Here is a 13,699-nt window from a genome sequence, read left to right as displayed (position 1 = left end):
GGCACCAGTGGGGATGTAGTGCATTGAGTCCAGAGAGTGCACTGGCACCAGTGGGGATGCAGTGCAGTGAGTCCAGAGACTGCACTGGCACCACTGGGGATGCAGTGCAGTGAGTCCAGAGAGTGCACTGTCACCACCACCGGGATGCAGTACAGTGACTCCATAGAGTGCACTGGCACCAGTGGGGATGCAGTGCAGTGAGTCCAGAGAGTGCACTGGTACCAGTGGGGATGCAGTGCAGTGAGTCCAGAGAGTGCACTGGCACCACTGCGGATCAGTGCAGTGACTCTAGAGAGTGCACTGGCACCAGTGGGGTTGGAGTGCAGTGACTCTAGAGAGTGCACTGGCACCAGTGGGGATGCAGTGCAGTGAGTGCAGAGAGTGCACTGGCACCAGTGGGGATGCAGTGCAGTGAGTCCAGAGAGTGCACTGGCACCACTGGGGATGCAGTGCAGTGAGTCCTTATAGTGCACTGGCACCAGTGGGGATGCAGTGCAGTGAGTCCAGAGAGTGCACTGGCACCAGTAGGGATGCAGTGCAGTGACTCCAGAGAGTGCATTGACACCAGTGGGGATGCAGTGCAGTGAGTCCAGAGAGTGCACTGGCACCACTGGGGATGCACTGCAGTGACTCCAGAGAGTGCACTGGCACCAGTGGGGATGCCGTGCAGTGAGTCCAGAGAGTGCACTGGCACCAGTGGGGATGCAGTGCAGTGAGTCCAGAGAGTGCACTGGCACCACTTCGGATCAGTGCAGTGACTCTAGAGAGTGCACTGGCACCAGTGGGGTTGGAGTGCAGTGACTCTAGAGAGTGCACTGGCACCAGTGGGGATGCAGTGCAGTGAGTCCAGAGAGTGCACTGGCACCACTAGGGAGGCAGTGCAGTGACTCCAGAAAGTGCACTGGCACTACTGGGGATGCAGTGCAGTGAGTCCAGAGAGTGCACTGGCACCAGTGGGGATGCAGTGCAGTGAGTCCAGGCAGTTCACTGGCACCAGTGGGGATGCAGTGCAGTGACTCCAGAGAGTGCACTGGCACCAGTGGGAATGCAGTTCAGTGAGTCCAGAGAGTGCACTGGCACCAGTGGGGATGCAGTGCAGTGTCTCCAGAGAGTGCACTGGCACCAGTGGGGATGCAGTGCAGTGACTCCAGGGAGTGCACTGGCACCAGTGGGGATGCAGTGCAGTGAGTCCAGAGAGTGCACTGGCACCAGTGGGGTTGCAGTGCAGTGACTCCAGAGAGTGCACTGGTACCAGTGGGGATGCAGTGCAGTGACTCCAGAGAGTGCACTGGCACCACTAGGGATGCAGTGCAGTGAGTCCAGAGAGTGCATTGGCACCAGTGGGGATGCAAAGCAGTGACTCCAGAGAGTGCACTGGCACCACTGGGGATGCAGTGCAGTGAGTCCAGAGAGTGCACTGGCACCAGTGGGGATGCAGTGCAGTGAGTCCAGAGAGTGCACTGGCACCACTGGGGATGCAATGCAGTGAGTCCAGAGAGTGCTCTGGCTCCACTGGGGATGCAGTGCATTGAGTACAGAGAGTGCACTGGCACCACTGGGGATGCAGTGCAGTGAGTACAGAGAGTGCAATGGCAGCACAGGGGATGCAGTGCAGTGATTCCAGAGAGTGCACTGGCAACACTGGTGATGCTGTGCAGTGAGTCCAGAGAGTGCATTGGTACCACTGGGAATGCAGTGTAGTGAGTCCAGAGAGTGCACTGGCACCACTGGGGATGCAGTGCAGTGACTCCAGAGAGTGCACTGGCACCACTAGGGATGCAGTGCAGTGACTCCAGAATGTGCACTTGCACTACTGCAGATGCAGTGCAGTGAGTCCAGAGAGTGCACTGGCACCAGTGGGGATGCAGTGCAGTGAGTCCAGAGAGTGCACTGGCACCACTGGGGATGCAGTGCAGTGAGTCCTGAGAGTGCACTGGCACCAGTGGGGATGCAGTGTAGTGAGTCCAGAGAGTGCACTGGCACCAGTGGGGTTGCAGTGCAGTGAGTCCTTAGAGTGCACTGGCCGCCAGTGGGGATGCAGTGCAGTGAGTCCAGAGAGTGCACTGGCACCAGTGGGGATGCAGTGCAGTCAGTCCAGAGAGTGCACTGGCACCAGTGGGGATGCACTGCAGTGAGTCCAGAGAGTGCATTGGCACCAGTGGGGATGTAGTGCATTGAGTCCAGAGAGTGCACTGGCACCAGTGGGGATGCAGTGCAGTGAGTCCAGAGACTGCACTGGCACCACTGGGGATGCAGTGCAGTGAGTCCAGAGAGTGCACTGTCACCACCACCGGGATGCAGTACAGTGACTCCATAGAGTGCACTGGCACCAGTGGGGATGCAGTGCAGTGAGTCCAGAGAGTGCACTGGTACCAGTGGGGATGCAGTGCAGTGAGTCCAGAGAGTGCACTGGCACCACTGCGGATCAGTGCAGTGACTCTAGAGAGTGCACTGGCACCAGTGGGGTTGGAGTGCAGTGACTCTAGAGAGTGCACTGGCACCAGTGGGGATGCAGTGCAGTGAGTGCAGAGAGTGCACTGGCACCAGTGGGGATGCAGTGCAGTGAGTCCAGAGAGTGCACTGGCACCACTGGGGATGCAGTGCAGTGAGTCCTTATAGTGCACTGGCACCAGTGGGGATGCAGTGCAGTGAGTCCAGAGAGTGCACTGGCACCAGTAGGGATGCAGTGCAGTGACTCCAGAGAGTGCATTGACACCAGTGGGGATGCAGTGCAGTGAGTCCAGAGAGTGCACTGGCACCACTGGGGATGCACTGCAGTGACTCCAGAGAGTGCACTGGCACCAGTGGGGATGCCGTGCAGTGAGTCCAGAGAGTGCACTGGCACCAGTGGGGATGCAGTGCAGTGAGTCCAGAGAGTGCACTGGCACCACTTCGGATCAGTGCAGTGACTCTAGAGAGTGCACTGGCACCAGTGGGGTTGGAGTGCAGTGACTCTAGAGAGTGCACTGGCACCAGTGGGGATGCAGTGCAGTGAGTCCAGAGAGTGCACTGGCACCACTAGGGAGGCAGTGCAGTGACTCCAGAAAGTGCACTGGCACTACTGGGGATGCAGTGCAGTGAGTCCAGAGAGTGCACTGGCACCAGTGGGGATGCAGTGCAGTGAGTCCAGGCAGTTCACTGGCACCAGTGGGGATGCAGTGCAGTGACTCCAGAGAGTGCACTGGCACCAGTGGGAATGCAGTTCAGTGAGTCCAGAGAGTGCACTGGCACCAGTGGGGATGCAGTGCAGTGTCTCCAGAGAGTGCACTGGCACCAGTGGGGATGCAGTGCAGTGACTCCAGGGAGTGCACTGGCACCAGTGCGGATGCAGTGCAGTGAGTCCAGAGAGTGCACTGGCACCAGTGGGGTTGCAGTGCAGTGACTCCAGAGAGTGCACTGGTACCAGTGGGGATGCAGTGCAGTGACTCCAGAGAGTGCACTGGCACCACTAGGGATGCAGTGCAGTGAGTCCAGAGAGTGCACTGGCACCAGTGGGGATGCAGTGCAGTGAGTCCAGGCAGTTCACTGGCACCAGTGGGGATGCAGTGCAGTGACTCCAGAGAGTGCACTGGCACCACTGGGGATGCAATGCAGTGAGTCCAGAGAGTGCACTGGCACCACTGGGGATGCAATGCAGTGAGTCCAGAGAGTGCTCTGGCTCCACTGGGGATGCAGTGCAGTGAGTACAGAGAGTGCACTGGCACCACTGGGGATGCAGTGCAGTGAGTACAGAGAGTGCAATGGCAGCACAGGGGATGCAGTGCAGTGATTCCAGAGAGTGCACTGGCACCACTGGTGATGCAGTGCAGTGAGTCCAGAGAGTGCATTGGTACCACTGGGAATGCAGTGTAGTGAGTCCAGAGAGTGCACTGGCACCACTGGGGATGCAGTGCAATGAGTCCAGAGAGTGCACTGGCACCACTGGGGATGCACTGCAGTGAGTCCAGAGAGTGCACTGGCACCACTGGGGATGCACTGAAGTGAGTCCAGAGAGTGCACTGGCACCACAGGGGATGCACTGCAGTGAGTCCAGAGAGTGCACTGGCACCACTGGGGATGCAGTGCAGGAAGTCCAGAGAGTGCACTGGCACCACAGGGGATGCAGTGCAGTGACTCCAGAGAGTGCACTGGCAGCAGTGGGGATGCAGTGCAGTGAGTCCAGAGAGTGCACTGGCACTACTGGGGATGCAGTGCAGTGAGTCCAGAGAGTGCACTGGCACCAGTGGGGATGCAGTGCAGTGAGTCCAGAGAGTGCACTGGCACCACTGGTGATGCACTGCAGTGACTCCAGAGACTGCACTGGCACCAGTGGGGATGCAGTGTAGTGAGTCCAGAGAGTGCACTGGCACCAGTGGGGTTGCAGTGCAGTGACTCCAGAGAGTGCACTGGCACCAGTGGGGATGCAGTGCAGTGAGTCCAGAGAGTGCACTGGCACCACTGGGGATGCAGTGCAGTGAGTCCTGAGAGTGCACTGGCACCAGTGGGGATGCAGTGTAGTGAGTCCAGAGAGTGCACTGGCACCAGTGGGGATGCAGTGCAGTGAGTCCAGAGAGTGCACTGGCACCAGTGGGGATGCAGTGCAGTCAGTCCAGAGAGTGCACTGGCACCAGTGGGGATGCAGTGCAGTCAGTCCAGAGAGTGCACTGGCACCAGTGGGGATGCACTGCAGTGAGTCCAGAGAGTGCATTGGCACCAGTGGGGATGTAGTGCAGTGAGTCCAGAGAGTGCACTGGCACCAGTGGGGATGCAGTGCAGTGAGTCCTGAGAGTGCACTGGCACCAGTGGGGATGCAGTGCAGTGAGTGCAGAGAGTGCACTGGCACCAGTGGGGATGCAGTGCAGTGAGTCCAGAGAGTGCACTGGCACCACTGGGGATGCAGTGCAGTGAGTCCTTATAGTGCACTGGCACCAGTGGGGATGCAGTGCAGTGAGTCCAGAGAGTGCACTGGCACCACTGGGGATGCAGTGCAGTGAGTCCAGAGAGTGCATTGACAAAAGTGGGGATGCAGTGCAGTGAGTCCAGAGAGTGCACTGGCACCACTGGGGATGCACTGCAGTGACTCCAGAGAGTGCACTGGCACCAGTGGGGATGCCGTGCAGTGAGTCCAGAGAGTGCACTGGCACCAGTGGGGATGCAGTGCAGTGAGTCCAGAGAGTGCACTGGCACCACTTCGGATCAGTGCAGTGACTCTAGAGAGTGCACTGGCACCAGTGGGGTTGGAGTGCAGTGACTCTAGAGAGTGCACTGGCACCAGTGGGGATGCAGTGCAGTGAGTCCAGAGAGTGCACTGGCACCACTAGGGAGGCAGTGCAGTGACTCCAGAAAGTGCACTGGCACTACTGGGGATGCAGTGCAGTGAGTCCAGAGAGTGCACTGGCACCAGTGGGGATGCAGTGCAGTGAGTCCAGGCAGTTCACTGGCACCAGTGGGGATGCAGTGCAGTGACTCCAGAGAGTGCACTGGCACCAGTGGGAATGCAGTGCAGTGAGTCCAGAGAGTGCACTGGCACCAGTGGGGATGCAGTGCAGTGTCTCCAGAGAGTGTACTGGCACCAGTGGGGATGCAGTGCAGTGACTCCAGGGAGTGCACTGGCACCAGTGGGGATGCAGTGCAGTGAGTCCAGAGAGTGCACTGGCACCAGTGGGGTTGCAGTGCAGTGACTCCAGAGAGTGCACTGGTACCAGTGGGTATGCAGTGCAGTGATTCCAGAGAGTGCACTGGCAGCAGTGGGGCTGCAGTGCAGTGAGTCCAGAGAGTGCATTGGCACCAGTGGGGATGCAAAGCAGTGACTCCAGAGAGTGCACTGGCACCACTGGGGATGCAGTGCAGTGAGTCCAGAGAGTGCACTGGCACCAGTGGGGATGCAGTGCAGTGAGTCCAGAGAGTGCACTGGCACCACTGGGGATGCAATGCAGTGAGTCCAGAGAGTGCTCTGGCTCCACTGGGGATGCAGTGCAGTGAGTACAGAGAGTGCAATGGCACCACTGGGGATGCAGTGCAGTGAGTACAGAGAGTGCAATGGCAGCACAGGGGATGCAGTGCAGTGATTCCAGAGAGTGCACTGGCACCACTGGGGATGCAGTGCAGTGAGTCCAGAGAGTGCATTGGTACCACTGGGAATGCACTGCAGTGAGTCCAGAGAGTGCACTGGCACCACTGGGGATGCAGTGCAGTGAGTCCAGAGAGTGCACTGGCACCACTGGGGATGCAGTGCAGTGAGTCCAGAGAGTGCACTGGCACCACTGGGGATGCACTGAAGTGAGTACAGAGAGTGCACTGGCACCACAGGGGATGCAGTGCAGTGAGTCCAGAGAGTGCACTGGCACCACTGGGGATGCAGTGCAGTAAGTCCAGAGAGTGCACTGGCACCACAGGGGATGCAGTGCAGTGAGTCCAGAGAGTGCACTGGCACCAGTGGGGATGGAGTGCAGTGAGTCCAGAGAGTTCACTGGCACCAGTGGGGATGCAGTGCAGTGACTCCAGAGAGTGCACTGGCAGCAGTGGGGATGCAGTGCAGTGAGTCCAGAGAGTGCACTGGCACCACTGGGGATGCAGTGCAGTGACTCCAGAGAGTGCACTGGCACCACTGGGGATGCAGTGCAGTGAGTCCAGAGAGTGCACTGGCACCACTAGGGATGCAGTGCAGTGACTGCAGAAAGTGCACTGGCACTACTGGGGATGCAGTGCAGTTAGTCCATAGAGTGCACTGGCACCAGTGGGGATGCAGTGCAGTGAGTCCAGAGAGTGCACTGGCACCACTGGGGCTGCAGTGCAGTGAGTCCAGAGAGTGCACTGGCACCACTGGGGATGCAGTGCAGTGAGTCCAGAGAGTGCACTGGCACCAGTGGGGTTGCAGTGCAGTGAGTCCTTAGAGTGCACTGGCACCAGTGGGGATGCAGTGCAGTGAGTCCAGAGAGTGCACTGGCACCAGTGGGGATGCAGTGCAGTCAGTCCAGAGAGTGCACTGGCACCAGTGGGGATGCACTGCAGTGAGTCCAGAGAGTGCATTGGCACCAGTGGGGATGTAGTGCATTGAGTCCAGAGAGTGCACTGGCACCAGTGGGGATGCAGTGCAGTGAGTCCAGAGACTGCACTGGCACCACTGGGGATGCAGTGCAGTGAGTCCAGAGAGTGCACTGTCACCACCACCGGGATGCAGTACAGTGACTCCATAGAGTGCACTGGCACCAGTGGGGATGCAGTGCAGTGAGTCCAGAGAGTGCACTGGTACCAGTGGGGATGCAGTGCAGTGAGTCCAGAGAGTGCACTGGCACCACTGCGGATCAGTGCAGTGACTCTAGAGAGTGCACTGGCACCAGTGGGGTTGGAGTGCAGTGACTCTAGAGAGTGCACTGGCACCAGTGGGGATGCAGTGCAGTGAGTGCAGAGAGTGCACTGGCACCAGTGGGGATGCAGTGCAGTGAGTCCAGAGAGTGCACTGGCACCACTGGGGATGCAGTGCAGTGAGTCCTTATAGTGCACTGGCACCAGTGGGGATGCAGTGCAGTGAGTCCAGAGAGTGCACTGGCACCAGTAGGGATGCAGTGCAGTGACTCCAGAGAGTGCATTGACACCAGTGGGGATGCAGTGCAGTGAGTCCAGAGAGTGCACTGGCACCACTGGGGATGCACTGCAGTGACTCCAGAGAGTGCACTGGCACCAGTGGGGATGCCGTGCAGTGAGTCCAGAGAGTGCACTGGCACCAGTGGGGATGCAGTGCAGTGAGTCCAGAGAGTGCACTGGCACCACTTCGGATCAGTGCAGTGACTCTAGAGAGTGCACTGGCACCAGTGGGGTTGGAGTGCAGTGACTCTAGAGAGTGCACTGGCACCAGTGGGGATGCAGTGCAGTGAGTCCAGAGAGTGCACTGGCACCACTAGGGAGGCAGTGCAGTGACTCCAGAAAGTGCACTGGCACTACTGGGGATGCAGTGCAGTGAGTCCAGAGAGTGCACTGGCACCAGTGGGGATGCAGTGCAGTGAGTCCAGGCAGTTCACTGGCACCAGTGGGGATGCAGTGCAGTGACTCCAGAGAGTGCACTGGCACCAGTGGGAATGCAGTTCAGTGAGTCCAGAGAGTGCACTGGCACCAGTGGGGATGCAGTGCAGTGTCTCCAGAGAGTGCACTGGCACCAGTGGGGATGCAGTGCAGTGACTCCAGGGAGTGCACTGGCACCAGTGGGGATGCAGTGCAGTGAGTCCAGAGAGTGCACTGGCACCAGTGGGGTTGCAGTGCAGTGACTCCAGAGAGTGCACTGGTACCAGTGGGGATGCAGTGCAGTGACTCCAGAGAGTGCACTGGCACCACTAGGGATGCAGTGCAGTGAGTCCAGAGAGTGCATTGGCACCAGTGGGGATGCAAAGCAGTGACTCCAGAGAGTGCACTGGCACCACTGGGGATGCAGTGCAGTGAGTCCAGAGAGTGCACTGGCACCACTGGGGATGCAATGCAGTGAGTCCAGAGAGTGCACTGGCACCACTGGGGATGCAATGCAGTGAGTCCAGAGAGTGCTCTGGCTCCACTGGGGATGCAGTGCAGTGAGTACAGAGAGTGCACTGGCACCACTGGGGATGCAGTGCAGTGAGTACAGAGAGTGCAATGGCAGCACAGGGGATGCAGTGCAGTGATTCCAGAGAGTGCACTGGCACCACTGGTGATGCAGTGCAGTGAGTCCAGAGAGTGCATTGGTACCACTGGGAATGCAGTGTAGTGAGTCCAGAGAGTGCACTGGCACCACTGGGGATGCAGTGCAATGAGTCCAGAGAGTGCACTGGCACCACTGGGGATGCACTGCAGTGAGTCCAGAGAGTGCACTGGCACCACTGGGGATGCACTGAAGTGAGTCCAGAGAGTGCACTGGCACCACAGGGGATGCACTGCAGTGAGTCCAGAGAGTGCACTGGCACCACTGGGGATGCAGTGCAGGAAGTCCAGAGAGTGCACTGGCACCACAGGGGATGCAGTGCAGTGACTCCAGAGAGTGCACTGGCAGCAGTGGGGATGCAGTGCAGTGAGTCCAGAGAGTGCACTGGCACTACTGGGGATGCAGTGCAGTGAGTCCAGAGAGTGCACTGGCACCAGTGGGGATGCAGTGCAGTGAGTCCAGAGAGTGCACTGGCACCACTGGTGATGCACTGCAGTGACTCCAGAGACTGCACTGGCACCAGTGGGGATGCAGTGTAGTGAGTCCAGAGAGTGCACTGGCACCAGTGGGGTTGCAGTGCAGTGACTCCAGAGAGTGCACTGGCACCAGTGGGGATGCAGTGCAGTGAGTCCAGAGAGTGCACTGGCACCACTGGGGATGCAGTGCAGTGAGTCCTGAGAGTGCACTGGCACCAGTGGGGATGCAGTGTAGTGAGTCCAGAGAGTGCACTGGCACCAGTGGGGATGCAGTGCAGTGAGTCCAGAGAGTGCACTGGCACCAGTGGGGATGCAGTGCAGTCAGTCCAGAGAGTGCACTGGCACCAGTGGGGATGCAGTGCAGTCAGTCCAGAGAGTGCACTGGCACCAGTGGGGATGCACTGCAGTGAGTCCAGAGAGTGCATTGGCACCAGTGGGGATGTAGTGCAGTGAGTCCAGAGAGTGCACTGGCACCAGTGGGGATGCAGTGCAGTGAGTCCTGAGAGTGCACTGGCACCAGTGGGGATGCAGTGCAGTGAGTGCAGAGAGTGCACTGGCACCAGTGGGGATGCAGTGCAGTGAGTCCAGAGAGTGCACTGGCACCACTGGGGATGCAGTGCAGTGAGTCCTTATAGTGCACTGGCACCAGTGGGGATGCAGTGCAGTGATTCCAGAGAGTGCACTGGCACCACTGGGGATGCAGTGCAGTGAGTCCAGAGAGTGCATTGGTACCACTGGGAATGCACTGCAGTGAGTCCAGAGAGTGCACTGGCACCACTGGGGATGCAGTGCAGTGAGTCCAGAGAGTGCACTGGCACCACTGGGGATGCAGTGCAGTGAGTCCAGAGAGTGCACTGGCACCACTGGGGATGCACTGAAGTGAGTACAGAGAGTGCACTGGCACCACAGGGGATGCAGTGCAGTGAGTCCAGAGAGTGCACTGGCACCACTGGGGATGCAGTGCAGTAAGTCCAGAGAGTGCACTGGCACCACAGGGGATGCAGTGCAGTGAGTCCAGAGAGTGCACTGGCACCATTGGGGTGGAGTGCAGTGAGTCCAGAGAGTTCACTGGCACCAGTGGGGATGCAGTGCAGTGACTCCAGAGAGTGCACTGGCAGCAGTGGGGATGCAGTGCAGTGAGTCCAGAGAGTGCACTGGCACCACTGGGGATGCAGTGCAGTGACTCCAGAGAGTGCACTGGCACCACTGGGGATGCAGTGCAGTGAGTCCAGAGAGTGCACTGGCACCACTAGGGATGCAGTGCAGTGACTGCAGAAAGTGCACTGGCACTACTGGGGATGCAGTGCAGTTAGTCCATAGAGTGCACTGGCACCAGTGGGGATGCAGTGCAGTGAGTCCAGAGAGTGCACTGGCACCACTGGGGATGCAGTGCAGTGAGTCCAGAGAGTGCACTGGCACCACTGGGGATGCAGTGCAGTGAGTCCAGAGAGTGCACTGGCACCAGTGGGGATGCAGTGCAGTGACTCCAGAGACTGCACTGGCACCAGTGGGGATGCAGTGTAGTGAGTCCAGAGAGTGCACTGGCACCAGTAAGGTTGCAGTGCAGTGAGTCCAGAGAGTGCACTGGCACCAGTGGGGATGCAGTGCAGTGAGTCCAGAGAGTGCACTGGCACCACTGGGGATGCAGTGCAGTGAGTCCTGAGAGTGCACTGGCACCACTTCGGATCAGTGCAGTGACTCTAGAGAGTGCACTGGCACCAGTGGGGTTGGAGTGTAGTGACTCTAGAGAGTGCACTGGCACCAGTGGGGATGCAGTGCAGTGAGTCCAGAGAGTGCACTGGCACCACTAGGGAGGCAGTGCAGTGACTGCAGAAAGTGCACTGGCACTACTGGGGATGCAGTGCAGTGAGTCCACAGAGCGCACTGGCACCAGTGGGGATGCAGTGCAGTGAGTCCAGGCAGTTCACTGGCACCAGTGGGGATGCAGTGCAGTGACTCCAGAGAGTGCACTGGCACCAGTGGGAATGCAGTGCAGTGAGTCCAGAGAGTGCACTGGCACCAGTGGGGATGCAGTGCAGTGTCTCCAGAGAGTGTACTGGCGCCACTGGGGATGCAGTGCAGTGACTCCAGAGAGTGCACTGGCACCAGTGGGCATGCAGTGCAGTGAGTCCAGAGAGTCGACTGGCACCAGTGGGGTGCAGTGCAGTGAGTCCAGAGAGTGCACTGGCACCAGTGGGGATGCAGTGTAGTGAGTCCAGAGAGTGCACTGGCACCAGTGGGGTTGCAGTGCAGTGAGTCCAGAGAGTGCACTGGCACCAGTGGGTATTCAGTGCACTGAGTGCAGAGAGTGCACTGGCACCAGTGGGGATGCAGTGCAGTGAGTCCAGAGAGTGCATTGGCACCAGTGGGGATGCAAAGCAGTGACTCCAGAGAGTGCACTGGCACCACTGGGGATGCAGTGCAGTGAGTCCAGAGAGTGCACTGGCACCAGTGGGGATGCAGTGCAGTGAGTCCAGAGAGTGCACTGGCACCACTGGGGATGCAATGCAGTGAGTCCAGAGAGTGCTCTGGCTCCACTGGGGATGCAGTGCAGTGAGTCCAGAGAGTGCACTGGCACCACTGGGGATGCAGTGCAGTGAGTACAGAGAGTGCAATGGCAGCACAGGGGATGCACTGCAGTGATTCCAGAGAGTGCACTGGCACCACTGGTGATGCAGTGCAGTGAGTCCAGAGAGTGCATTGGTACCACTGGGAATGCACTGCAGTGAGTCCAGAGAGTGCACTGGCACCAATGGGGATGCACTGAAGTGAGTCCAGAGAGTGCACTGGCACCACAGGGGATGCACTGCAGTGAGTCCAGAGAGTGCACTGGCACCACTGGGGATGCAGTGCAGTAAGTCCAGAGAGTGCACTGGCACCACAGGGGATGCAGTGCAGTGATTCCAGAGAGTGCACTGGCACCACTGGGGATGCAGTGCAGTGAGTCCAGAGAGTGCACTGGCACCAGTGGGGATGGAGTGCAGTGAGTCCAGAGAGTTCACTGGCACCAGTGGGGATGCAGTGCAGTGACTCCAGAGAGTGCACTGGAACCACTGGGGATGCAGTGCAGTGAGTCCAGAGAGTGCACTGGCACCAGTGGGGATGCAGTGCAGTGAGTCCAGAGAGTGCACTGGCACCACTGGGGATGCAGTGCAGTGAGTCCAGAGAGTGCACTGGCACCACTGGGGATGCAGTGCAGTGACTCCAGAGAGTGCTCTGGCACCAGTGGGGATGCAGTGCAGTGAGTCCAGAGAGTGCACTGGCACCAGTGGGGATGCAGTGCAGTGAGTCCATAGAGTGCACTGGCACCACTGGGGATGCACTGCAGTGACTCCAGAGACTGCACTGGCACCAGTGGGGATGCAGTGTAGTGAGTCCAGAGAGTGCACTGGCACCAGTGGGGTTGCAGTGCAGTGAGTCCAGAGAGTGCACTGGCACCAGTGGGGATGCAGTGCAGTGAGTCCAGAGAGTGCACTGGCACCACTGGGGATGCAGTGCAGTGAGTCCAGAGAGTGCACTGGCACCAGTGGGGATGCAGTGTAGTGAGTCCAGAGAGTGCACTGGCACCAGTGGGGTTTCAGTGCAGTGAGTCCAGAGAGTGCACTGGCACCAGTGGGGATGCAGTGCAGTGAGTCCAGAGAGTGCACTGGCACCAGTGGGGATGCAGTGCAGTGAGTCCAGAGAGTGCACTGGCACCAGTGGGGATGCACTGCAGTGAGTCCAGAGAGTGCATTGGCACCAGTGGGGATGTAGTGCAGTGAGTCCAGAGAGTGCACTGGCACCAGTGGGGATGCAGTGCAGTGAGTCCAGAGACTGCACTGGCACCACTGGGGATGCAGTGCAGTGAGTCCTGAGAGTGCACTGGCACCAGTGGGGATGCAGTGCAGTGAGTCCATAGAGTGCACTGGCACCAGTGGGGATGCAGTGCAGTGACTCCAGAGAGTGCACTGGTACCAGTGGGGATGCAGTGCAGTGAGTCCAGAGAGTGCACTGGCACCACTTCGGATCAGTGCAGTGACTCTAGAGAGTGCACTGGCACCAGTGGGGTTGGAGTGTAGTGACTCTAGAGAGTGCACTGGCACCAGTGGGGATGCAGTGCAGTGAGTCCAGAGAGTGCACTGGCACCACTAGGGAGGCAGTGCAGTGACTGCAGAAAGTGCACTGGCACTACTGGGGATGCAGTGCAGTGAGTCCACAGAGTGCACTGGCACCAGTGGGGATGCAGTGCAGTGAGTCCAGGCAGTTCACTGGCACCAGTGGGGATGCAGTGCAGTGACTCCAGAGAGTGCACTGGCACCAGTGGGAATGCAGTGCAGTGAGTCCAGAGAGTGCACTGGCACCACTGGGGATGCAGTGCAGTGTCTCCAGAGAGTGTACTGGCGCCACTGGGGATGCAGTGCAGTGACTCCAGAGAGTGCACTGGCACCAGTGGGCATGCAGTGCAGTGAGTCCAGAGAGTCGACTGGCACCAGTGGGGATGCAGTGTAGTGAGTCCAGAGAGTGCACTGGCACCAGTGGGGTTGCAGTGCAGTGAGTCCAGAGAGTGCACTGGCACCATTGGGTATGCAGTGCAGTGAGT

This window comes from Anser brachyrhynchus (genome assembly GCF_964034855.1).
Source record: "Anser brachyrhynchus genome assembly, contig: SCAFFOLD_64, whole genome shotgun sequence".
NCBI lineage: Eukaryota > Metazoa > Chordata > Aves > Anseriformes > Anatidae > Anser > Anser brachyrhynchus.
Note: the sequence above shows the minus strand (reverse complement) of the source record.